Genomic DNA, 27,783 nt, shown 5'->3' with positions numbered 1-27,783 from the left:
TCCGGAATTAATTTCCGTTTCGAACAAATATTTAATATTTCCGTTTCCGGAATTATTTTCCGATTCCGGTAATATTTCTGATTCTGACAATATTTCCGTTTCCGGCAATATTTCCGATTCTGGCAATATTTCCATTTCCGATAATATTTTCCGATACGTACCATGTTTCCGTTTCCGGCAACATCTACGACTTGGATAATATTTATATTTCCGATACGATCCATATTTCCGTTTCCGGCAATATCATCGTTTCCGGAGTATTCATTTCTTGCCTGTGACGATCTTAGCTCCCACTGAAACCAAGATCCGTCGGTTCCGAATATTCATAGATAGAGTATCTAATGCCATTAGATACTTGATCCGTTTACGTACTATTTGTGTGACCCTACGGGTTCAGTCAAGAGTAAGCTGTGGATTAATATCATTAATTCCACTTGAACTGAAGCGGCCTCTAGCTAGGCATTCAGCTCACTTGATCTCACTGAATTATTAACTTGTCAATTAATACTGAACCGCATTTATTAGACTTAACATAGAATGCATACTTGGACCAAGGGCATTATTTCCTTCAGTCTCCCACTTGTCCTTAGGGACAAGTGTGCATTTCCTAATTCCTTTGTCGCTCGATGCTTGCTCTTGAACATAAGGTAAGAGTTGTCATCCTTATTATGTCCAGAGGTGTTCCTCGGTTTCAGAGTTCAACTGATCAAATAAACAGATAATCATAGCCTATGATTCATCCGAGCACGGCCATGCATTTCACAGTTTCTAGCTCTCCGAGTGGCCTTGTACAACTTTTAAGCATCTCATCCCGATTTATGGGAGGACAATCCCAATCTTGCGATCTTGAGATTAGACTTCGTTTGATAGGTGATTACCTGAGCGTTGCCTTTATAGCCTCCTTTTACGGTGCGACGGTTGGTCAACGTCAAAGCAACCAGTTCTCAAACAAGTAATCTCAAATCACTCAGGTATTGAGGATTTAGTGTCTAATAATTTAATGAAATTTACTTATGACAGACTTTCATCTCTTACAGTAAAGTTTCATAGGTCTTGTCCGATACTAGTCTTCCCAAAGTAAGTATCTATGCAAATGATTATGACATTGCCATGTCCACATAGTTCAAGAAACAGAACTACTAGTCATCTTGCATTCTAATCGTCTAACGTTTTCTATGCGTCCAATTTTATAGAAAACTCCGATTAGGGACCATTTTCAACCTTTGAAATTCAAGTTCACTTGATAGACATTTCTTAGTCACAGGACTGGTCCTGACAGTCTATCTTGAATATATCGTCAAATTGAAGGGACTCATCATTTAATAAACCACAAATTAAATGGAAAAATGAATTCCTTTCATTTATTGTGAATGATTAACCAATAATGTTTTACAAAGATTTAAACTCTAAAACTTTAAAACATTAAACAGAGACATCAAAGCCATTCTCCAATATGCTTGATTCCCATAGCTGCAGTGTGCGAGTTGTGCTTCGCTTGCGGCAGAGGTTTAGTTAATGGATCTGATATGTTGTCATCAGTTCCAATTTTGCTTATCTCGACTTCTTTTCTTTCAACGAACTCTCGTAGAAGGTGAAATCTACGAAGTACATGCTTGACTCTCTGGTGGTGTCTAGGCTCTTTTGCCTGTGCAATAGCTCCGTTATTATCACAATACAGGGCTATTGGTCCTTTAATGGAGGGGACTACACCAAGTTCTCCTATGAACTTCCTTAGCCATATAGCTTCCTTTGCTGCTTCATGTGCAGCAATGTACTCCGCTTCAGTTGTAGAATCCGCAATGGTGCTTTGCTTAGCACTTTTCCAGCTTACTGCTCCTCCGTTGAGGCAGAAGACAAACCCAGACTGTGATCTGAAATCATCTTTGTCGGTTTGGAAACTTGCTTCCGTATAGCCTTTAACAATTAATTCATCATCTCCACCATAGACCAGGAAGTCATTTTTGTGCCTTTTCAGGTACTTCAGAATATTCTTGGCAGCAGTCCAATGCGCCTCTCCTGGGTCTGACTGGTATCTGCTCGTAGTACTGAGTGCGTACGCAACATCCGGGCGTGTACATATCATAGCATACATTATTGAACCAATCAATGATGCATATGGAATCCCATTCATTCGTCTACGCTCATCAAGTGTTTTTGGGCACTGAGTCTTGCTTAGAGTCATTCCATGAGACATGGGTAGGTAGCCTCGCTTGGAGTCCGCCATCTTGAACCTATCAAGCACCTTATTGATATAAGTGCTTTGACTAAGTCCAATCATCTTTTTAGATCTATCTCTGTAAATCTTGATGCCCAATATGTACTGTGCTTCTCCTAGATCCTTCATCGAAAAACATTTCCCAAGCCAAATCTTGACAGAGTTCAACATAGGAATGTCATTTCCGATAAGCAATATGTCGTCGACATATAATACTAGGAAAGCAATTTTGCTCCCACTGACCTTCTTGTATACACAAGATTCGTCCGCGTTCTTGATGAAACCAAAGTCACTGACTGCTTCATCAAAACGTATATTCCAGCTCCTGGATTCCTGCTTCAATCCGTAGATTGATTTCTTTAGCTTGCATACCTTTTTAGCATTCTTTGGATCCTCAAAACCTTCAGGTTGTGTCATAAACACAGTTTCTGTTAAAACGCCGTTTAAGAAAGCAGTTTTGACATCCATCTGCCATATTTCGTAATCGTAATATGCAGCGATTGCTAACATTATTCGAATAGACTTTAGCATTGCAACTGGTGAAAAGGTTTCATCGTAATCCACACCGTGGACTTGCCTGTAACCTTTTGCAACCAATCTAGCTTTGAAAACTTCAAGTTTCCCATCCTTGTCCTTTTTCAGTTTGAAAACCCATTTGCTTCCAATGGCTTGGTAGCCATCTGGCAAATCGACCAAATCCCATACTTGGTTTTCAGACATGGAGTCTAATTCAGATTGTATGGCTTCTTGCCATTGCTTGGAGCTAGGGCTCGTCATAGCTTGCTTGTAAGTCGCAGGTTCATCACTTTCAAGTAATAGAACGTCATAGCTCTCGTTCGTCAAAATACCAAAGTACCTTTCCGGTTGAGATCTATATCTTTGCGATCTACGCGGGGTAACATTTCTAGATTGACTATGATTCTCACCAGATTCTTCTAAAGATCTCTGAGTTTCATCTTGAATGTCATCTTGAGCATTCTCTAGAGTTTGTTGTTCGACTCGAATTTCTTCGAGGTCTACTTTTCTCCCACTTGTCATTTTGGAAATGTGATCCTTCTCCAAAAAGACACCATCTCGAGCAACAAACACTTTGTTCTCAGATGTATTGTAGAAGTAATACCCCTTTGTTTCCTTTGGATAGCCCACAAGGATACATTTGTCAGATTTTGGATGAAGTTTGTCTGAAATTAATCGTTTGACGTATACTTCACATCCCCAAATCTTAAGAAAAGACACATTTGGAGGCTTTCCAAACCATAATTCGTATGGAGTCTTTTCGACAGCTTTAGACGGAGCTCTATTTATAGTGAGTGCAGCTGTATTTAGTGCATGTCCCCAAAATTCTAATGGAAGTTCGGCCTGACCCATCATTGACCTGACCATGTCTAGCAAGGTTCTGTTCCTCCGTTCTGACACACCGTTCCATTGTGGTGTTCCAGGAGGAGTCAATTCTGATAGAATTCCACATTCTTTCAGATGGTCATCAAATTCATAGCTCAGATATTCACCGCCTCTATCAGACCGCAGTGCCTTGATCTTCTTGCCTAATTGATTCTCTACTTCACTCTGAAATTCCTTGAATTTGTCAAAGGATTCAGACTTATGCTTCATTAGGTAGACATAACCATACCTACTGAAGTCATCAGTGAAAGTGATAAAGTAGCTGAAACCACCTCTAGCATTTGTACTCATTGGTCCACATACATCTGTATGGATTAAACCCAATAGTTCATTTGCTCTTTCTCCAACTTTAGAGAAAGGTTGCTTTGTCATTTTGCCAAGTAAACATGATTCGCATTTACCATAATCCTCTAAGTTAAATGGTTCTAGAATTCCTTCCCTTTGAAGTCTTTCTAAGCGTTTCAAGTTTATATGGCCTAATCGACAATGCCACAGATAGGTGAGATCTGAATCATCCTTTTTGGCCTTTTTGGTATTTATGTTATATACTTGTTTGTCGTGATCTAATAAATAAAGTCCATTGACTAATCTAGCAGATCCATAAAACATCTCTTTAAAATAAAACGAACAACTATTGTCTTTTATTATAAAGGAAAATCCCTTAGCATCTAAGCAAGAAACTGAAATGATGTTTTTAGTAAGACTTGGAACATGGAAACATTCTTCCAGTTCCAAAACTAGCCCGGAGGGCAACGACAAATAGTAAGTTCCTACAGCTAATGCAGCAATCCGTGCTCCATTTCCCACTCGTAGGTCGACTTCACCCTTGCTTAACTTTCTACTTCTTCTTAGTCCCTGTGGATTGGAACATAAGTGTGAGCCACAACCTGTATCTAATACCCAAGAAGTTGAATTAGCAAGTATACAGTCTATAACGAAAATACCTGAAGATGGAACGACTGTTCCGTTCTTCTGATCTTCCTTTAGCTTCAAGCAATCTCTCTTCCAATGCCCCTTCTTCTTGCAGTAGAAGCATTCGGATTCAGAAGTGGGTTGACTGACCTTCCTCTTTGCAGATTTGGCGCCAGTTTGCTTAGTTGGGTTGGCCTTGTTGCCACCTTTCTTAGCATTCCTCTTCTTTCCAGATTTCTTGAACTTGCCCCCACGCACCATAAGCACATCCTGCTTATCACTTTTGAGCGTCTTTTCAGCGGTCTTCAGCATACCGTGAAGCTCAGTGAGCGTTTTGTCCAGACTATTCATACTGTAGTTCAGTTTGAACTGATCATACCCGCTATGAAGAGAATGGAGGATGGTGTCTATAGCCATTTCCTGAGAAAATTGCTGATCCAGCCGACTCATATTCTCAATGAGTCCAATCATTTTGAGAACATGTGGACTTACGGGCTCGCCTTTCTTAAGCTTGGTCTCAAGAATTTGCCTATGAGTCTCGAATCTTTCGACTCGAGCCAGATCTTGGAACATGTTCTTCAACTCACTGATGATTGTGAAAGCATCTGAGTTGATGAACGTTTTCTGCAGATCCGCACTCATGGTGGCGAGCATTAGACATTTCACATCCTTGTTGGCATCAATCCAACGATTGAGGGCTGCCTGAGTGACCCCGTCGCCTGCAGCTTCGGGCATCGCCTCATCTAGGACATACTCCTTTTCTTCCTGCATAAGAACTATTTGCAAGTTCCTTTGCCAGTCAAGGAAGTTTTTCCCGTTCAACTTCTCCTTTTCGAGAATTGATCGAATGTTGAATGAATTGTTGTTTGCCATATTAAAAACTACAATTGAAAAGAATAAACAAATAAATAACCATTCACAGTTTCTCTTAATAAACTTAAATTCTAGCATACATGCATAATTCAAGGTTTATTAAGCATTTTATTCAAGTTATGTGTTCCGGCAGGTGTGAATAAAATGATTCCAAGATCCTAAAATCATTGAAGAACTAAGCACAGTTTGTCGACTTAATCCTAGAACATCTTAGGTAAGCAAAAGCCTTTTGCTAATAGTCTAGAAACTATTCTTGGTTGATAGGTACGTCTAAGAACTTATTAGGTAAACCTATCGAATTTGCCACGACATAAAAGGACTCCTTACTTATATCGTTGAGTTTCACCAAAACTAACATGTACTCACAATTATTTGTGTACCTTGCCCCTTTAGGACCAATAAGTAACACCTCGCTGAGCGAAAACTATTACTAGATTGATGTAAAGGATATCCAAGCAAGTGTATATTTTGGCATGGCACCTTTTAACTCAATTTTTAAGTTTGGAACTTAAGGCTCTTACTATGTTGGTTAGATTTTAAGTGAACTAAAATCCTTAATCATGCAACATAATCAAGCTTTTGATCTCATGCATTTTAAGACATATTAAAAACAATAAATAACTTAAAACATGCATAAGATATTTGTGATCTAGTATGGCCCGACTTCATCTTGAAGCTTTGACTTCAAAGTCCGTCTTGAAAATCTCCGTGGGAGGCACCATTTTCTTCAAATAGGATAAGCTATAACTAATTACAACTATTTGATGGTTCGCAGACCATATTTGAATTGAAAAATAACTTTGGTACTTTAGACCAATTACATTCAAATTAATGGTACGCAGACCATATTTTCTATCCTATTTGGGCCATACTAGTCACTTCATAACCTGCAAAACAGTACATATATAATATATACCATTCACCCATTCATTATCATGAATGGCCCACATAGCTGGTTAGTAAAACACATTATGCATCACGTAAACATTTGCAGCAATTAATCAAGGGCACCAATAATCTACCAATTATTCAGTCCTTATTAATTCTAATCAAGTTGTTTTAACCTTAAGGATTTGTAGACCTAATCAAGAGTTTATGACTAAAAAGCGCTCCCACTTAAACCAATAAATTCATATGCTTTACCAATTTTAAACATAAAAATGTATTTCTAGTCCAACCGGAAACATACAAATTTAATTAAAATTTAAAGCTCATATCAATTTATAATTGAATCCAAAAATTTAATTTAATTTCAGTCGTATTTAAATTAATTCATGATTTTAATTTTAGTAAAATAATTAGAATAAATAACATTTATTATAATTATAATATTCAAAATTAAAATCCAAGAAAATAATTCAAATTATTAATTTTAAAATTAATTAAAATTACGTGAACTGAAATTTTCAAATTAAACATTCAAAACGATCTAATCGTAACGCAAACACCCTACGCGTTGCACGCCCATGGGCCGTACGCACACAGCCATTGCTGGCCATGTGCGCGCAGCCCATGCGCTCGTCGCATAGCTGCTGCTTCCCTATCGCAAGCCTCCGCACGCATTGGTGCTCGCTGCGCGCGCCAGCGCTCATCGCACGCGAGCTATCGCTCGCAGTGCGCGCGCGCGACATCGCTCGCTGGGCGCGCGAGCCATCGCTCCCTGGGCGCGCGACATCGCTCGCTGGGCGCGCGACATCGCTCGCTGTGCGCGCGAGCCATCGCTCGCTGGGGCGCGACATCGCTCGCTGGGCGGGCGACATCGCTCGCTGTGCGCGCGAGTAATGCTGGGCGCAGCGCTCGTGGCACGCGAGCTTGCGCTCGCTGCGCGCGAGGCTGCGCGCTCTTGTGCGAGGCAGCGCGCGTTGTGGCGCAGCTCGCTTGCTGCCCACACGCGACTGCCTTGGTTCGCTCTTCGCCCATGCCCATTCGTTCATTGCTCGTGGCACACGACAAAAGGCAGGGCTGCTGCCTTGTGCTCGTGCACTACGCCCTTGCTCATTGCATTCGTGCCGCACGGGCGACGAGCTCCCTTGCTCGTCGTCGCATGCCCGCATTATACAACACCCCTTAAGGGTAACACGAAGCGTCCATTGCTTCGTGCGTGCAAGTTTTATGAACGAATCGCATAAAATTTAAAATTTATATTTAAAATTAATGACAAATTAATAAATAATATTAATTTCATAATTTTAGGGCGAAAAATCGAAAATTTATTATCCAATTGATTTCCGATTGATATGGATTCAAGTCTAGGTCATAAAAATTTAAAATTTATCGTAAATTTACAATTTTTATGGTGGTTTTTAATCATAGGTTTCTAATTAAATTACAATTAATTATGAAAATCAAATTAATTCTAAATTATTCTAATTTTCAACAAATTAATCATAATTAATAATTAGATTGCATAATTAACAAGACTAGGCATTCAAACTTGTTAAACATATGCAGTAGGTCAATCAAAAATTCAAGATTTATCAACAAGAATCGCAAATATTTAATTTAACATCTTAAATTTACGAAATTTTGCATTCGAAAAACTAAAACCTTCGAAAAGTCATAGTTAGGCTTCGAATTTGAGAATTCTGGGTTCAGCAGAAAAATACTATTTTTGTCAAAATTTTTAGAATGCCTTTTACATGCGGAATTGACACAAAAATCACTCAATTCGGATGAGTAACGAAGAAACTGCCGAAAAACTGCGTACGTATAATTAAATAAACGCAATTTGCAATTAATTAACAATTACGAAAATTAATCACCCCTTTTAATTCTTGCAAATTTGTAATATTTAACCATGTTCATGCAATTTAGATTATGAAAATAATAAGGGGCTCTGATACCACTGTTAGGTTATGATACATATGACAATTCATAAATCATGCGGAAAAACCATAAACCCAGGAAAACATATTATTTACACATAATCATTTAGCATAGATTAGATGCATACTCTTTGTTGCGTGCCTTCCCTAGCTGCGCCCGAACCGAGCAAGAACAAGTCTTTAGGACTCCAAGTGTCGTCCCTCCGTAGATAGTCCACAGCACGTCCGGATCCGCCTTAAGATTGACCAACTAGAATCGCCCTTAAGGTACTATTATTTTCGGCACTTTATAGGCAAATGTGTGACTGAATTTTTCTCTCAAAAACTCACTTTGAATACTTTGAAACTTGTGTTATAAATTGTGAGCCCTAGCCTCATATTTATAGCGGTATGGAAAGGGAATCGAAATCCTATTCAGATACAAATTAATCAAACCTAGAATCCTACAAGAACTCTAATTTAATTAATTTATCAAATAGAATTAGGAATTTAATCATTAACCGAACTCTGCATGTTTTAGGAAACGTGCACGAACACAAACACTTGCACACACACGCACGACAGCCACGATGGGCCTCATGCGTGCGCGCGAGCAGCAGCCCACTCAGCGCCCGCGCGCGCTGCGCGCTGCGCGCGCTGTGCGCGCTGCGCGCGCTGTGCGCGCTGCGCGCTGCGCGCAGCCTGCTGGGCCTGGCCTTGCTGTTTGTGCGGCGCGCTTGGCTTGCTGGGCGATGGCCTGGCTTCGTGCTGGGCCTCGTCCGGCAGGCCTCGTCCGATGCTTATTCGTACGATGCGCTTCCGATTAAATTTTCCTATTCCGGAATTTATTTCCGATACGAACAATATTTAATATTTCCGATTCCGGAATTAATTTCCGTTTCGAACAAATATTTAATATTTCCGTTTCCGGAATTATTTTCCGATTCCGGTAATATTTCCGATTCTGACAATATTTCCGTTTCCGGCAATATTTCCGATTCTGGCAATATTTCCATTTCCGATAATATTTTCCGATACGTACCATGTTTCCGTTTCCGGCAACATCTACGACTTGGATAATATTTATATTTCCGATACGATCCATATTTCCGTTTCCGGCAATATCATCGTTTCCGGAGTATTCATTTCTTGCCTGTGACGATCTTAGCTCCCACTGAAACCAAGATCCGTCGGTTCCGAATATTCATAGATAGAGTATCTAATGCCATTAGATACTTGATCCGTTTACGTACTATTTGTGTGACCCTACGGGTTCAGTCAAGAGTAAGTTGTGGATTAATATCATTAATTCCACTTGAACTGAAGCGGCCTCTAGCTAGGCATTCAGCTCACTTGATCTCACTAAATTATTAACTTGTCAATTAATACTGAACCGCATTTATTAGACTTAACATAGAATGCATACTTGGACCAAGGGCATTATTTCCTTCAGATTTTGCGTGCTTGCCTAATAACGTCCTTTACGCGTCGTGCAGCCTTGTGGGATCCGTCAAAGGCCATCCTAGGCTTCGCTTATTTTTGTGGCGATAGCCCGGGGTTGCGGAGCACGTATCTTGGTATGACTCTTTGGCCAATCGGTGTTTTATGAATGTTTGGGCAATTTTTAGGGTCGTTGGTTTTCTAGCATTATTTGTCACACACAATCACAATATGATCATGTAATTGGCTACACATAACTAACATTACAACATGAAGCAGAAATAATATGTCACGTAGTTTATAATAGGCTATTATGGGTAATATTTGCGCCTGGTTTGGTACCGCTTCTATCGTAGATCCAACACATGCCCCGGTCGAGGTAGTGCATTCAACAGACGAATTTCGTCCCAAGAGGCCAAACACGATGTAAGCCAAGGGGGCATGCACCAATGAGAGGGACCTTAGTGGGCGAGCGATTGGGTTTGGGACAGGTGTACTACTAGCGACAAGTGCCGAGTGGACAACCTTCGAAGCGTATGCACCCCCCGGTAGGCGATGGGTATCCTTAGTCCCAACTCCCGAGATGAAACATGCCAAGGGAGCCGAGATTCGTTATGCGGTTCTGTCCGTTCACATTAATATGCTGATTTTCAGGTCGTCCCAACTTGATAAGGAAATAAATGCGGAGTAGGATCGTTTCACCCTTCGGCTATTTTGATTACCTACGAGCACGAGTATTTCATTAACGTCCCCAGTGGAGTCGCCACTGTGAGGGGGTCGAAAAAGCACGAGGCTAATGCATGACCTCGTCCCTCGTGGGCGTTACGTCGTCAGATCAAGTGTAGTTAGATTTCCTGTGAGTTTACACCCAATTGACTAGTAATATAGGAGTCGCCATTTAGTTTTTAACGACAATGAGAAAAACTGAAAAAACCCGGTTATCGTGACATAAAGGGAGTGCAATTATGTTCGACCACGACGACCATAGGTTCCCTTGTGATCCCTGGTGTGGGTATCGCTCAACGTACACCCGCAGGGCAGAGATTGAGAGTTCGGGGGACTGTAACTACCGACAGGAGTGCTCATCGATAACTCCAGAGGCAGGTTATCCTTACTAGCTCAGCATAAATAATTGAAGGGACATGCGTCAACTATTAAACTATTCTGAATTGATTTTAGCAATATGCAACACATAATTCTAAATCGATCGTGATTATCTTGTTTTGATTGATTTAAGGTACCTAGCATGATATTATCTTTATTAGGCGTGATAGATCTATCAGATTAATAGTTTAACAATTTTATAAAGGGTGATGAAAGCGATTAAATCATGCGAAGGGACACATTACGACGCATCCTTGAGAGGTGCGTCACGGTTCTCTGAAAACTAACCACTTGGCTTTGATATTTCTCCTTTTATTTAACGAATCTCGGGTTTCTGAGCGGTGTTCCAGTATTTAGGCTTTATTCATCAACTACAAGGGACAGGATACGTTCTGTTCGACTTTTGGGTCGATTGCGACAGAACGGGGGATCAATTTCGCAGCGTGAGGCTTAGGCTTAGGGTTAGAGTCAATACTCAGATTATGAATTGTGTGTTGTTTTTTCGTCGATTATGAGGCTGTATTTATAGGGAAAGAGTTGGTGGAAGGATAGAACTTTAGAATCCGAATCCAAAGAGAATTTGGAGACAACACGTCCCAGGTATTTTCAGCGCCCAGGGCTGGGCGCCGAAGATTTCGGCGCCCCGACCCAGGCGTTGAAAATAGGGTCTGAGCCGAGCCTTTTGTCAGATTTGGACTCTTAATCACGGAGCTTTTGAGACTTATCCGAGTTTCTTAGTGCGTATCAACTTATGACGGAATGCGTCTGGGCCCGTTACGAACTCTGGGTTCGTTAGGAATTTAATTAATACGTAACTCTTATTTTCGAATTATAACAGGAATAGAATTCCTTTGCCAATTCTATCTCTTTTAGGACTTTATGTTGGAGTGCAACACCTAATTCTGACAGATTTCTATCTTTTATGTCTTGCCACTTTTAACAACTACTTCTTACGGCAGTTACCACTTTAAGCAGGTTTCTATAAATAGCAGGTTTGGCTAAAATGAAAAGGGTGATCGAGATTCGTTATTTTATAGGAGATGCGTTGCCAAGCGGAGATTTATGTTCTCATCATCAAACCTTCCCTTTCGAGAATGGGGACAAAAGTAGGTGTCTACACAATTCAAACAATTTATTAGCATTTTATTCGATTTTATTGTTCCGGCAGGTGTGAATAAAATGATTCCAAGACCCTAAAACCATTGAAGAATTAAGCACATTATGTATTTAGACTCAATTCTAAAATATTTTAGGTAAGCAAAAGCCTTTTGCTAATAGTCTAGAAACTACTCTTGGTTGATAGGTACGTCTAAGAACTTATTAGGAAAACCTATCGAATTTGCCACGAAATAAAAGGACTCCTTACTTATATCGTTGAGTTTCACCAAAACTAACATGTACTCACAATTATTTGTGTACCTTACCCCTTTAGGATCAATAAGTAACACCTCGCTGAGCGTAATCTATTACTAGATTGATGTAAAGGTTAGCCAAGTAAGTGTTATTTTGGCATGGCACCTTTTAACTCAATTTTTAAGTTTGGAACTTAAGGCTCTTACTATGTTGGTTAGATTTTAAGTGAACTAAAATCCTTAATCATGCAACATAATCAAGCTTCAATCTCATGCATATTTAAGACATATTTAAAGGCAATAAATAACTTAAAGCATGCATAAGATAAATGTGATCTAGTATGGCCCGACTTCATCTTGAAGCTTCAACTTCAAAGTCCGTCTTGAAAATGGTTGGAAACTTCGTCTTGAATTTCACCGTGGGAGGCTCCATTTTCTTCAAACAGGATCAGCTATAATTAAACTAATTACAACTATTTGATGGTACGCATACCATATTTGAATTGAAAAACAAATTTGGTGAATTAGACCAATTATATTCAAATTAATGGTACGCAGACCATATTTTCTATCCTATTTGGGCCATACTAGTCACTTCATAACCTGCAAAACAGTACATATACAATATATACCATTCACCCATTCATTATCATGAATGGTCCACATAGCTGGTTAGTAAAAACACATTGTATGCATCACATAAATATTTCCAGCAATTAATCAAGGGCACCAATAATCTACCAATTATTCAGTCCTTATTAATTCTAATCAAGTTGTTTAACCTTAAAGGATTTGTAGACCTAATCAAGAGTTTATGACTAAAATTTCTCCCACTTAAACCAATAAATTCATATGCTTTACTAATTTTAAACATAAAAGAGTATTTCTAGTCTAACCGGAAACATACAAATTTAATTAAAATTTAAAGCTCATATAAATTTATAATCGAATCCATTTAATTTAATTTATTTTCAGTTGATTTATATGAATTTAAATTAATTCAAGGTATAAATAAAAATTTAAAATAATTATAATATTCAAAATTAAAATCCTAGAAAACAATTTAAATTATTAATTTTAAAATTAATTAAAATTATTTCCGAACTGAAAATTTAAAATTAAAACTTAAACGCATCAATAGTTTGCAAGACGAGGCACTTGGGCTTGCGCCCAAGCCCCATCGAGCTACGAGGCCCATGCCCCATGCCATTGACCGTTGCACATTGCCCGCACAACCATACGCACGCACGCCCCATGCCACGCACACACGTAGCCTTGCAGGCTATGCTGCGCGCAGCCTCGTGTTGGGTCGTGGCTGCTGCCCCTTGGCGAGCTTGGTCGTCGTGGCGCAGCGCGTTGCTTCCCACACTCATTGTGCTTGTTGCTGTGTGCCATAGCCCTCGCCCATCGCCCTGCACGCACGCCCATGCATAAAGCCTTGCGTGCCGCATAGCTCGTTGCTCGCTGCATTCATACCGCACGGGCGACGAGCTCCCTTGCTCGTCGTCCGCACTATACAACACCCCTTTAGGGTAACACGTAGCTTCCATTGCTTTGTAAGTGCAACTTTTATGGGCGTTTTCATAAAAAAAAATTAATTTAAAATTAATGACAAATTAATAAAACATATTAATTTCAAAATTTTAGGGCTAAAAATCGAAAATTTATTATTTAATTAATTTCCGATTAACATGGATTTAAATCTAGGTCATAAAAATTAAAATTTTAAAATAAATTAACAATTTTTATGGTGGATTTTAATCATGGATACCTAATTAAATTATTAATCAATTATGAAAAACAAATCAATTCTAAATTATTCGAATTTCAACAAATTAATCATAATTACAAATTAGGTTGTATAATTAACAAGTCTAGGCATTCAAAGTTGTTAAACATATACTGTAGGTCAATCAAAAACTCAAGATTTATCAACAAGAATCGCAAATATTCAATTTAACATCTTAAATTTACAAACTTTTGCGTTCGAAAAACTAAAATCTCCGAAAAGTTATAGTTAGGCTTCGAATTTGGGAATTCTGGGTTCGGTCGAAAAGTACTTTTTTTGTCAAAATTTTAGAATTCCTTTTACATGCGAAATTGACACAAAAATCACTCGATTTGGTTGTGTAACGAATATTGTGCCGAAAAACTGCGTACATATAATTAAATAAACGCAATTTGCAATTAATTACGAAAAATAATCACCCCTTTAATTCCTTGCAAATTTGTAAAATTTAACCATGTTCTTGCAATTTAGATTATGAAAATAATAAGAGGCTCTGATACCACTGTTAGGTTATAATACATATGAATAAACATAAATCATGCGGAAAAACCGTAAAGCCAAGAAACATATTATTCACACATAATCATTTAGCATAATTCAGATGCATACACTTTGTATCGTGCCCTCCCTAGCTGCGCCCGAACCGAACAAGAAAAAGTCTTTAGGACTCCAAGTGTCGTCCCTCCGTAGATAGTCCACAGCACGTCCGGATCCGCCTTAAGATTGACCAACTAGAATCGCCCTTAAGGTACTATATATTTTCGGCTAATAGGGCAAGAATATGGCTGATTTTTCTACTTAAAAATCTTAGCTTTTTATTGTGACCCTAGGCACCTATTTATAGAGTTATGGAAAAGGACTTGGAATCCTATTAAGATACTAATTTATTTAATTATAATCCTACTAGGACTCTAATTAAATAAACTAAATCTTTTAGGATTAGATTTAATCATATGACGATTCCCGATAGCCTTAGAATTCGAGTAACACACTTCGAGTGATACGCTAGCACCGCACGCAGGCCTTACGGCCCACGCACAGCGCCAGCCCACTCGTCGCAGCCCATGTCGCAGCTCTGCGCCCGCCAAGGCCATTGCTGGGCCTGGCCTTGCGCTGGGCCTGGCGTGCCTTGGCAGCGTGTGTTTGGGCGCTTGGCTTGCTGGGCGTAGGCCTGGCTTCGTGCTAGGCCTTCGTCTAGCAAGTCTCGTCCGATGCTAATTCGTACGACGCGCTTCGGATTAAATTCCCGATTCCGGAATTCATTTCCGATACGAACAATATTTAATATTTTCGATTCCGGAATTAATTTCCGTTTCGAACAAATATTTAATATTTCCGTTTCCGGAATTATTTTCTGATTCCGATAATATTTCCGATTCTGACAATATTTCCGTTTCCGGTAATATTTCCGATTCCGGCAATATTTCCATTTCCAATAATATTTTCCGATACGTACCATGTTTCCGTTTCCGGCAACATCTACGATTTGGATAATATTTATATTTCCGATACGATCCATATTTCTGTTTCCGGAAATATCATCGTTTCCGGAGTATTCATTTCTTGCTTATGACGATCTCAGCTCCCACTGAAACCAAGATCCGTCGATTCCGAATATCCATAGATGGAGTATTTAATGCCATTAAATACTTGATCCGTTTACGTACTATTTGTGTGACCCTACGGGTTCAGTCAAGAGTAAGCTGTGGATTAATATCATTAATTCCACTTGAACTGAAGCGGCCTCTAGCTAGGCATTCAGCTCACTTGATCTCACTGAATTATTAACTTGTTAATTAATACTGAACTGCATTTATTAGACTTAACATTAAATGCATACTTGGACCAAGGGCATTATTTCCTTCAGTATCGTGATCACTTGGCTTTAAAGTTAATTGAAGGAACCTAAGGCCGATTTGTCCAAGAATTATCTTTGTTAAGCGTGATGTAACTTTGCATTTTGTTGGATTTAGCATGTGAGGTGATGAAAGCGATAAACACATAAAGCATCATCACAATAAGTAAAGGAATTATTGAAAATGCGTACAAAACCACATCACCTTAAAATAAGGTGAGTAAAGAATGCGGAATTGAAATTGCAATAATAAAGGTGCGATATTGAAATGCGATATTGAAATGCGTTATTGAAAGGTACGATATTGAAAGGTGCGATATTGAAATTGCAGTATTGAAATTGTATTATTGTATTTGAGATCCGAATGCCAAACGACTACTTAATAATAAGTGCGTCCGACACGGATTCAATTCTAAAAATCTCAACTTTAGGATAAGTCGCTCATCCAAAAGTGTCTTAGATTTTGGTTATTGAAATTGAACTTTGAATATTTAACTTTGGATATTGAATCTTGAATATTGAACTTGAATATTGAACTTGAACGTTGAAATTAGGAGTCTTTAATCTCAAAGATTAGAATTTTAATGTTAAAAAGGCCTCACCTTTAATGTGCTCAATAACTTGAAAATGATTCCAGTTTAAGGAAGTTATTACAAACAACCTTAAACATCATAGAATACATAAATTGTACTTTTTTTTGGCAAATAGAGATTTTATTCATTTACCAAGTATAAAGTTACACCAAGGCAACACAAACACCCAAACTACTACAATCAAACTAGGCAGCAGCCAAAGAAAGCTAACAACACAAAAAACAACTAACTTCTACAAGCCACACATAAAAGAATTTTGTTAGCAACAACCAAAGGAGACTCCACTTTGCTAGAAAACACTTGTGAGTTTCTTTGCATCCATATCCCATATACAGTTTCAATGAAAGCCATGGCACAATTGACATCAGATTTCCTGGAGCTCCTACTCTTCTTCACTTCCCAACTAACCTCCTCTTGCCACTGTAAAACACTTCTCTGACCCCCAGATTTTGCAACACCATCTCCCAAACTTCAGCAGAGTACTTGCATGAGAAAAATAAATGAGGCAAGTCCTCATCTTGCTGGTTTCACAAGCCACAAGTACTCACAACAGGAAGATTCCACTTGATGAGTCTGTCTTTGGTAGCTAGTCTATTCTGGACAGCCAGTCACATAATAAAGGTACTCTTAGGGCTAGCTCTACTATTACACACTAGCCTCTTCCATGGCACCTGCACACCACTTTGATGTAAGAGTTTATATGCTTTATGAATTTTGAACTTTCCTGCCACTACAAACTGATTCCCACCACCTGCCTACAACAAAATTTCTCTTTGATGCCAAATCTTCCTCATTGACCAAGTGAGGCCATTAGGAATTGGCATTGACCAGAAGTCCCTCTGTTGTATGTAATAAGTGTGCATCCACTTAACCCAAAGCTTGTCTTGCTTCATGGAAAGAGCCCAACAATGTTTCAGCACGACAGCTTTGTTCCAAGTGGTGAGATCTTTCAAATTCCAGCCACCCTGCCAGATACACCTCACTTTTATGCAAATTACCTTCCAACCCTGAGGCTTTTGAAAACTTAGTGAAAACAGCAAACAATGTTGTCACAGAGGGAACATCAGCTCTAGAGAAAAGCAACAGATCATCTGCAAACATCATGTGAGTTAGATCAACTTTCTTACATCTTGGGTGGAACTTAAAAGCTTTACTATTAGTGAGATCAGCCAAACACCTAGGTATTCCATTCCTATGGCAAACAGATAAGGAGACATTGGATCTCCTTGTCTTAAGCCTTTTTTTGTAGGAATAGGGGTAGTGGGAATACCATTGATCAAAATAGAATATGAAATAGTTTTCAGACAGTACATCACGCATCCAACAAATCTGGTTGGAAAACCCAACTCAGCAAGAATACTCTGCAAGAAGGACCACTCTAGGGAATCATAGGATTTCTTCATATCCACCTTCATCATACACCTAGGGGAAACATTTTTCCTAGATTAGCACTTCACAAGCTCACAAGCCAATAAAATGTTATCTGAAATAGTTCTACTAGGTATGAACCCAGCTTGTGATGGACTGACTATATCACCAATTACACTTTGCATCCTGGAAGTCGGAATTTTAGAGACAAGCTTATCAACAATTGAGCAACAAGCAATAGGCCTGAAGTCTCTAATATTTGAAGCATTATGCACTTTAGGGATGAGGGTAACTGAGGTATTATTGATTTTCTTTGGCATTACCCCATTGATAAAGAAATCCTGCACAACCTTATAAACATCCCCTTTGACAACTCCCCAAGCTTTCAGAAAGAAAAGGCTATTAAAACCATCTAACCCTGGGGCTTTATTAGGATCAATACCTTTCAATACAGCATCAATTTCACTCTCTGTAACAGGCTGAATCAACACATCAGCAGCACTAGGAGACAGCTGATTACCCTTTCTAACAGTGCTCACATCAGTCCCAGTTAAAGTAGGTGCAGCAGTGCCTATCAACCCATTGTGAAACCCACTAATATCACCCTTTATTTCTTGCATAGTAGTTAGCTTCTTCCCAGAGCTGCCATACAACACATCAATACTATTCCTTGCTTGCCTTTCCTTCATTGCACGAAAGAAAAATTTTGAATTGGAATCACCAGCTTACAGCCAATGAATTCTAGATTTCTGCCTGTAAGAAGATTCTTGTACATGAAGAAACTTTTTCAATTTTTCAGTGCACTCCTTTTCTGTCCCTTGTAACACCTCATCAGTAGAATTATCAGCTAATTGGGATTGAACTAAGTTCAACTCATCTCTAATATTTTCAATTCTTTCTTCAAGTTTTGCAAACTCCTGTTGATGTAAATGTTTAAGTCCTTGCTTAACTGATTTAAGCTTAGACCACACCTGAGTAAGAGCATTACCATGAACTTCTGTGTTCCACCCTGTCTGAATAATCAGCAAGAAACTAGGATGATCTTCCATATAGTTGGAAAACTTAAATGGCCTTCCACCTGTACACAGATTGGCATTGCAAGTCATTAAAAGAGGGGAGTGGTCAGAAAGACCTGGATTCAGATAGTCTACCACTGTATCAGTGAAGTTTAGATGCCAGCTTGCATTTCCAAAAGCTGTATCAATTCTAGCGCTTATTCTCAAATCTCCATGCCCCTTGTTACTCCAAGAATAGAAGTGACCACAACTTTTCAATTCAGCCAAAGCAGAACCATCAATACAAGCTTCAAAATCCCTAGTTTCAGTGGCAGTGACAATGCTACCATTCAATCTATCATCTAAGTATAAAATGGAGTTGAAATCACCCATTACTAGCCATGCACAGGTGATCACAGAGCTAAGGTTACTCAATTCAGCCTAAAGAAATTTCCTAGTATCCACTGTATGCAGACCATACACTGGAGTGAAGATGGTGCTAAACTGACCATTTTTGCTGTAACAAAAGTGTGAATCATCTGCTCAGATTACTGCAGAATCTGCACTGTCACTACAGCATGCTTCCACCCTAGCCAAATTCTTCCCCTGGGTGAATGAGAATAGTTTATCTCCCATTGCCAAACAGAACCAAATTTTTTCTAAATCTTACTACAATTTCCCTCTTTTATTTTAGTCTCAACTAGAGCTACAACCACTACTTTATTCTGAGCTAAATTTTTTTTTATTTCTCCTAACTTGATGGGGTCATTCATACCCCTCACATCCCAAGTAAATATGTTCATGGTGGAATGTGGGAGGAAACACTTGCATCACCACTCTCTTCAACAGAATAGCCAACCTGTGCCAAAACAGTACTATGCACAAGACTTCTTGTCACCCTTCTTCTTCTAGACACCACCCTCCATCCATCATCATGCACAGGAACTTTTGGTGTAATGACAGCATCCATAGCAGTGTCCATCTCACTATTGGTCTCATCTTCTACCATAACATTTTCAGCCACACTAGGTTGCTTAGGTCCTTCAGTTACCACAGCCTGCTTTGGAACCCATATTTTGTGCACCTTTCTTCTGAACTTGAGCAGCATTCACAAGTCTAGCAGTGTTTTGTTTCCCATTGCCACAAACATGTCCTACCATCTTACTAGTAGAACAATATGGTGGCAACCAATCATACTCAACATGTTGCTTAAAAGTGTTACGAGCTGGATCTTGTAACATCACACTCCTAGGCAGATTCTTTGTAACATCTATTTCAATAAGTATTCTAGCAAAGGAGATTCTCTGCAGGCAAGTGGTACATTCATCAGCAAATAGAGGCACACCAAGAAGGCTTCCTATTCTACTCAAAGACCCAGCTCCCCAACAATTGAGAGGTAGGTTAGGAAACCTAACCAAAATTAGCACAACTCTAAGCACTTCCTTCTGAAAGTGAAACTCTGGTGACCAAGACTTAACAATCACTGGTTTACCAAAGAATGAATGAGGTCTAGCCAAAAGGATTGAATCCCTTTCTTTTTTGGAAGCAAATCTAATGACAAAATAGCCATGCTCATGGAGTAAAACATGTGGCTTAGACAGAACATTCCACTATTTCTCAATGAATCTAATGACAGCCCCAATAGAAGGTTTATCCCCCACCACATACATAATGATAGCAGACTCCCATTTAACAGCCATTTCATCTAAATCAGTTTGTTCAAGTACAACAACAATGGAACCATCATACACAGTAGGAGCAATGAACGAAAGTGGTATACCTTTAGCAGTGAGATTTTTGGGCTTAAACAGGTTCACCCAGGGAGGTTTTGACACTCCATTGACACCCTTTTGAGCTTGTTGTGGTTTCACTCTCTCTCCTTCATCCTCCTCAATGTTTCGAATATGCTCTGTTTCCTGGATGTTCAAATCTCCTCTTCCACTAAGGGTTTCCGTACTATTTCTCAAATCCAAGGCAACATTAACACTTCTCACCATTTCTCACACCTTTTCAAGCGCAGACCCACCCAAAACTCCACGTCCTTGAACCTTCTCCAAGATTTCTGGAATCTTCAATGAAGCCATCTGGGTTTCCATGGATGGAGTGGGTGTGTAATTAATTGCCTTATGATAGACCTCAATAGCTTTCTGAGTGTTAGGGGAAGGAGGTCCATTGCTCAGATGCGACGAAAATGGTGAAATCCTCACGGTGTCACTCGAGCTCCATCGACATTAATGGGTGTCACATTCCTTAGCTGGTGTTGGTTTTTCGGGCGTGATAACACAGTGTGAAGAATGGTAGAGGCTTCTTCATTAACATCCTGAACTTCGTGCTTCTGGTTCTTCTTCCTCGTCATTGCAATGGGGGTGCGCACGATAGAAAACAACCTTATCGTGCACTAACCATGGCTAGAGAGAGAAAGCTCTTTTTTAGCTCCATAACTTGTACTTGAATCATAAAAAGTTTTGATTTTGTAAAAATGTGTGACTGTTGTAGTAACAATTTTGAGAGCAAAAGTGTCAACTTTACTAATCATTTTTGGAAGAAAAATTGAATCTTGTATGGCATAATTGAAATGGTGTTTTGGACAATCATTTGGAGAGGATTTCACGAATGAAACCTGCCAAAGATGACACCTTTTTCATAACTTTTCCTAGTTAATCAAGGGTAAGAACCCTAATGATAACATCATAGGATTTTGTATTTAGAAAGGTAGAAGAGTAGAATGCATTGTAGATTTAAGTAGGGATTCGGAATTACCTAGTTAGGGTTAGGTTGGATTTCCGATTAGTGCTCCGATTTGCTTAAATATTTGAAATTGTATAGGAATTTGTAGATTGAAACTTGATTTTTGTGTTTTGATTTTGAGAGCAGATTTCAAAATTAAGACGTTGTGTTTTTTATTTTATCCCCTAAATTCTTAGAAATGAGGGCTTAAATAGAAGATTAACCGGCTAAATTCCAAAAGCCAGCTGCACCTGGCGTAGGTGACATGGCTCAGGAAATGCCAAAGCAAGGACGATGACGCCGTCCTTGCTTTTGTCCCTTATGGTTGTACCCTTGTACGAATTGTACGAAGTTGGCACGTAGTGAATGCTTAAGGGTTAAGGATCGACTTGCGTCTAAAAACAAGCCATTTCGATTTCATGTTTGTATTTGGGGCTCGATTTTATGGGTCGGGGCCCGGCTTGCTCGGTTTGTGGCTCGGCGCCCGAATTTGGATTGCTTAGTGTCATTAGGACTGGAAATGGCCATGTAAACCCAATGGAGAGGTCCATTGGGTGAGATTGTGTTTGGATTTTGAAATTGATTTTTGGAGAATAAATTTTGTACCGAGTTCCGTAATGGGAACCGGCTCGGTAATTGGAATTTGCATCTTGGATTTTGGAATATATTTTAGCAATTGGGACTTCCGCACGGAGTTGTACCAACCACCTAGCAAGGATAATAGTATCATCATCATCCCTTAGGGGAGACACAATTTAGGTGTCTACACAATCCATATTAACCTTGAAAATGCGCTTTTGTGCCTCTAGAAGCTCAACTTCTAGACACAATTCATGTGGGGTAATGAGTTTGAGATTGCTCATTGAATTAGCCAATTCATCAACCCCGTTGCCAATAATTTGGCCATTGGGTTGATACCTCACATGACATATATCTCTCAGATGACTTAGGAGTGCATGAGGCTCATATGTAATGAACCTCCCTCTCCAATTTTAAGGGATAGACTTTAGGATAAGTTCCGAGACAAGATACTTGTGAAATGCCCAACTTCTGTACCTTTCTAGAGTCATACCCTTCGCATAATAGCTAGGGAAGGGATACTTGACAACATAGCCCATGTCGTTAGCATTTAAAATTAACTTGGATAAATTTCCTTTCCCATTAAAGAAAGTTTGTCAAGTTCAACTCGACATCTAGAATTTATGATGCTTTGATTGTTGCTTTAGACATTCTACAATGGAAAAGAATTTGAAAAAAATAACCATTCATAATCTTTTACTAACTTTGAAATAAAAGCAATCATTCAATAATTGAAGCTATTAAACATTTAATTCATGAAAAATAAACGTGGTCCATAATGAATGAAACGATTCCAAGACCCTAAAAGTCCTAAATTCTTAAGCATGCTTTGGCTTGACTTAAGTCTTTCAAGATTCTAGGTAAGCAAAACCGATTGCTAGTAATCTCTAAATTACTCTTGGTTAATAAAATAATACCATAATTTATCCCATTGCCACAATTTATGCCAATATTGTTTGAGTTAAAACCACAATCAACATGTTCCTTTGGGATACCTTACCATCTAAGTCTACTAAAATAGCACCTCGCTTTGGCGGAAACCTACTATCTTAGGTCCTTAGATTTTAGTAAGTGCTTGATTTGGAAGGCAATTATAAACTCAATATTACTTTTGGACCTAGTTGTTTTTATGTTGGTTTGATTATCTAGTGAACTAAATCTAATCAAACATACAAACAACATTCATGCATAATATACATTCAATCAATAAATATAAGCATAAATAACTTTGGTGAACTAGTAAAGCCCAAAACTTGGTCTTGAAGCATTCAATCTTCTCTTCACCTTGTTAGCTTGGCATCGTCTTGAACTCCATTCAAAATCTAACTTAAAATTCTAAATAATATAGAAGAACTTGAAATAATAATAACCTAATTATTACATCAAACTTCAATGGTACGCAAACCATATTTAAAACTTTTCAAAAATAGAACGGTACGCATACCGTATTTAACTATCCTAGATTGGCCATACTAGTCACCTTCAATACCTGCAATACATAAAATAATATCTATGCATTCACCCAATCGTGTCCTAAAACGAATGGACCAAGTAAATATGCAAGTATTTACATGATTTAATTAAAAATCACGTTCATGTAAACACGTCCTAAAAGATTAATAAATTCCAAATTATTATTCCTTAAAATTATTCTAATAAAAAATTAATTTAATTCAAATGATGGTGCCCTACGAAAAATAATAAGAATTAATTATTTAAAATAATTTCATTTAAATGCTCCCACTTAAACCAATATTTAATTTTGGACCTTTAATTTTAAATATTAAAACTCATGCCCCAGTCCAAGTTAAATAAAATAAAATAAATAAAAATTTCACCGTTAGCCCCTTCATGTAAAATTAAGCCCAAAGCCCAAAATTAGACCCTGACTAAAACCCGAAAAAAATAGCAAAAATTTGTGCAACATGAGCTAGGCTTGCGCCCAGCCCAATGCTGCCTTGTGCATTGTGTGCTACATGAGGCAGAGGAGCAGCGCCCCTCTTCTCGCGAAGCGCAGCGCACAGCCTTAGAGCGTGAGCTGCTTCTGCTGCCTGGCTTGTTGATGTGGCCAACGCCCGTTGGCACGCCCATCTGGCTTGTCGGGGCCTCGTGTCGCTGCGCCAAGCCATGTAGTGCAGCACGCACGGTTACTCCCAGCCGCACATGCCGCACACTCCCTTTGTTCCATGCCTTTGGCTCGTTCCATACGAGCCAACCATAAAAAAAATATTTTCACGAAACATTATTTGCATGATGTTAGTTTTCATAAATTTAACAAAATTAATGTTTTAAATAAGAAAAATAACGTTTTGAGTGATTTTATTAAATTTCAAACAATCCAATTTTAGAAATTAAATGAATCATGGCTAACAAAAATTCAAATTTAAATAATGATGAGTATCAACAAAAATTTGAATGATTTTGATAATGAAATCCAAAACTTTAAATTGTTCAACACATTTAAAAATTAGATGTTTTATCAAATTTAGTTTAGGTGATGATTAAAATTAAAGAAACCAATCAAAATATTAATCCATGATTTTTTTTAAACCGTCAATTAAACATGAAATCATATTCCCCTTCTCACCTAAATAAATCTTCAGATCTAACCAATTATTAAAATAATTTTCGATCATAAATTCAACAAATTAGGAAAAAATAAAATTAGGGTTCATACTTAATATTCATGGACAACACAATTACCATAAGTCTATAATATTCCCAAGAATAGTAGGGAAAAATTTCAATAAATTCCGAGTTAATGAGGTCGAGAAATTAATTGAAAAAGTTTCCAAATTTAACAAATTAATTCATTAATTAAGAAAAACGCCCAAAAATTCGCACTTCGGAGCCTGGTTTTTAGATTATGTTCCAAGTTATTGATTTTAAAACGCCTTTTCCAATTAGATTAGGGTCAGAAAAATCGAATTTCCGACATATTACGAATTCAGAATTAATTTCTACGACTTATCCAATAATCTAGAAAAATTCAAAACGTTCACAAAAATATTCAGAAAAATTCGACAGTAGTTCAAACATATAAAACATGCTGATAAATACTTTGAATACATGTAGCTCATGATACCACTGTAGGGGTTTACAATTAAATACATAACATGATAGCGGAATAACCCCAAGCCAAGAAGCATGTATAAAGTACAGATCAAGCAATACTTACGTTTCTAGCGTGTTTTCCCTAGTTTCAACGAATCACGAACACGAACAAGAACTCCATATGTCGTTCCTCTATTTGGTTCACCGACACATTCATATCAGTCTTGAGATCGATGGCTTAAAAGTCACTCAAGATTGTTTGCTTGTGGGAAGAACACTTCAGACGGAGGCACGCAGAGAATTAGGGTTTTCTCTGTGTTTAGGTTAAAGTGTATATTTTGTATTGTTAGAAAAACATAAGAGTGGGATTGGTGTTATAACCTTTTGGTTATAACACCAACCGGCCAAAGCACAAGGCCAAGGTCGGCCAGCTCCTCGCAAGCCCATACGCGCGCAAAACCACACAGTTGATGGGCCTTGGGCCACGTTGTGTGCGCTGTTGCTGTTGCTGTCCCACGCGCGCCCAATCGTAGGCCTTGGGCCTGGCTTATTGCGTTGGGGCGCTGTTGTTCCTGATGGACCTTGCGCGCTTGCGCGCTTGGCTCGTTGGCCCGGCTGCGTTGCCTTCTCGTATTCGCGTCCAATGTCTTACGGCGATTGTTTATCGTATAGTACTTGATGATTCACCGTCGTACGATACGATTATTCTTTTCGCCTTGCTTACGAATATACACAATAACATATAAGATTCCGATCCAACGTCATATCGTATATTTATGTTTTTCCGAACTAATTCCCGAAAAGCTATTAAATGAATTTCGATTCATTTAATCTGGTGATCTGTTACATGTCAATGGTGTTACCTTATAGGTTAAGTCAAGAGTAAGCTGTGAGCCTAATATAGATTAGAACTCACTGATCAGAAGCATTGCTCCAGCCAGCTATTCCGATCACTTGATCTGACTGAATTAATTGTTCGTAATTAATCTAAACCTTGGTATTAGACTAATGCACATTGGGTGAAGGACATATTTCCTTCAAATGGTTCTTCAAATTGAAAAAGACTATGATTGAATTTTATACATATGCAAAACTAGATTGGTTGCAAAAGGTTACAAACACGTTACGGCGTTGACTACGATGAAACCTTTTCTCAAGTTGCAATGCGTAAGTGTTATATTCGGATAATCCTTACAATTTCCGCATTTCATGACTATGAAATATGGAAAATGGATATCAAAACGGCCTTCTTGAATTATGTTCTTGAAGAGACTGTGGTTATGACGCAGTCGGAGGTTTTGTCGATCTAATTAGTCAAGGAGAGGTGTGCAAGCTTAAGAAATCCATTTATAGATTGAAGCTATCATCAAGGAGTTGGAATATACGATTTGAAGAAGCAGTCAATGAATTTGGCTTCATAAAGATTTAGGACGAATCTTGTGTATAAAAGAAAGTCTATGGGAGTAAAATTTCATTCCTAGTCTTGTATGTTGATGACATACTACTTATTGGAAACGACATTCCTATGTTGGAGCTTGTAAAGACTTGGCTTGGAAAGTGTTTCTCAATGGAAGACTTAGGAGAGGTAGAATAAATATTGGGCATCAAGATATATATAGGGATAGGTCTAAGAGGATGATTGGACTAAGCCAAAGCACTTACATTGACAAAGTGCTAGCTAGGTTTAGTGTGATGGAAGCCAAGAGAGGCCATATACCCATGTCACATGACATATATCTAAGCAAGACTAAGTGTCCCAAGACATCTTATGAGAGTAGCTAGAAAGATGAGGGGAAATCCATATGCTTCAGCTATTGTATCTATCATGTATGTCATGATTTGTACAAGACCGGATATTTCGTTCGCACTCAGTGCAATGTGCAGGTACCTTTTAGACCCAGGAGAGGCGTATTGGACTGCTGCCAAGAGCATCCTAAAGTACTGGAAAAGGACAAAGATTATTTTCTAGTTTATGGGGGTACAGATGAGTTGCTTGTTAAGGGCTATACGGACGCTAGCTTTTAAACCGACAAAGATGATTTTGAATCACAATCTGGTTTTGTGTTCTGCCTTAATGGCGGTGCAGTAAACTAGAAAAATGCTAAGCAAAGCACTATTACAGATTCTACAACGAAAATCGAGTACATTGCTGCCTTAGAAGCAGCAAAGGAAGTTGTTTGGACTCTGAAGTTCATTAAAGAACTTGGGGTTGTCCCTTCCCATCAAAGGACCAGTGGATTTATATTGCAATAATGTGGAGCCATTGCCCAGGCAAAGGAGCCAACGAGCCACCGGAACTCCAAGCACGTACTGTAGAGATTTCGCATACTTCGAGAAATCCTTGAGCGGAAAGAATTCGAGATTTGCAAGGTAGGAACTGACGACAATGTCGCGGATTCATTGACTAAAACGTTTCCACAAGTGAAGGACAACGCACATGTAGCAACCATGGGAATCAAGCATGTTGGAGAATGGCTTTGATTTTCTAAGCTTTGTTTTAGAAATTTTGTTGGATCTGTGTTTAAAACAATTCGTTTAACCAATTCCTATTTATGAAATTCTTTATTTCATATTCATTTAATTTTGGTTATTAAATGATAAAGTCCATGTTACTCAAAACATTCAAATGGGATGTCAAGATAGATTCTTTGACAAAGAAACACCCAGAAGTGAACTTGAATATTAAAGTCACAAAAGGATCCCTAATCTAGGTTATTGAAAG

This window comes from Spinacia oleracea, chromosome 6 (assembly GCF_020520425.1).
Source record: "Spinacia oleracea cultivar Varoflay chromosome 6, BTI_SOV_V1, whole genome shotgun sequence".
NCBI classification, from domain to species: domain Eukaryota; kingdom Viridiplantae; phylum Streptophyta; class Magnoliopsida; order Caryophyllales; family Amaranthaceae; genus Spinacia; species Spinacia oleracea.
This window is presented reverse-complemented; position numbering follows the sequence as displayed.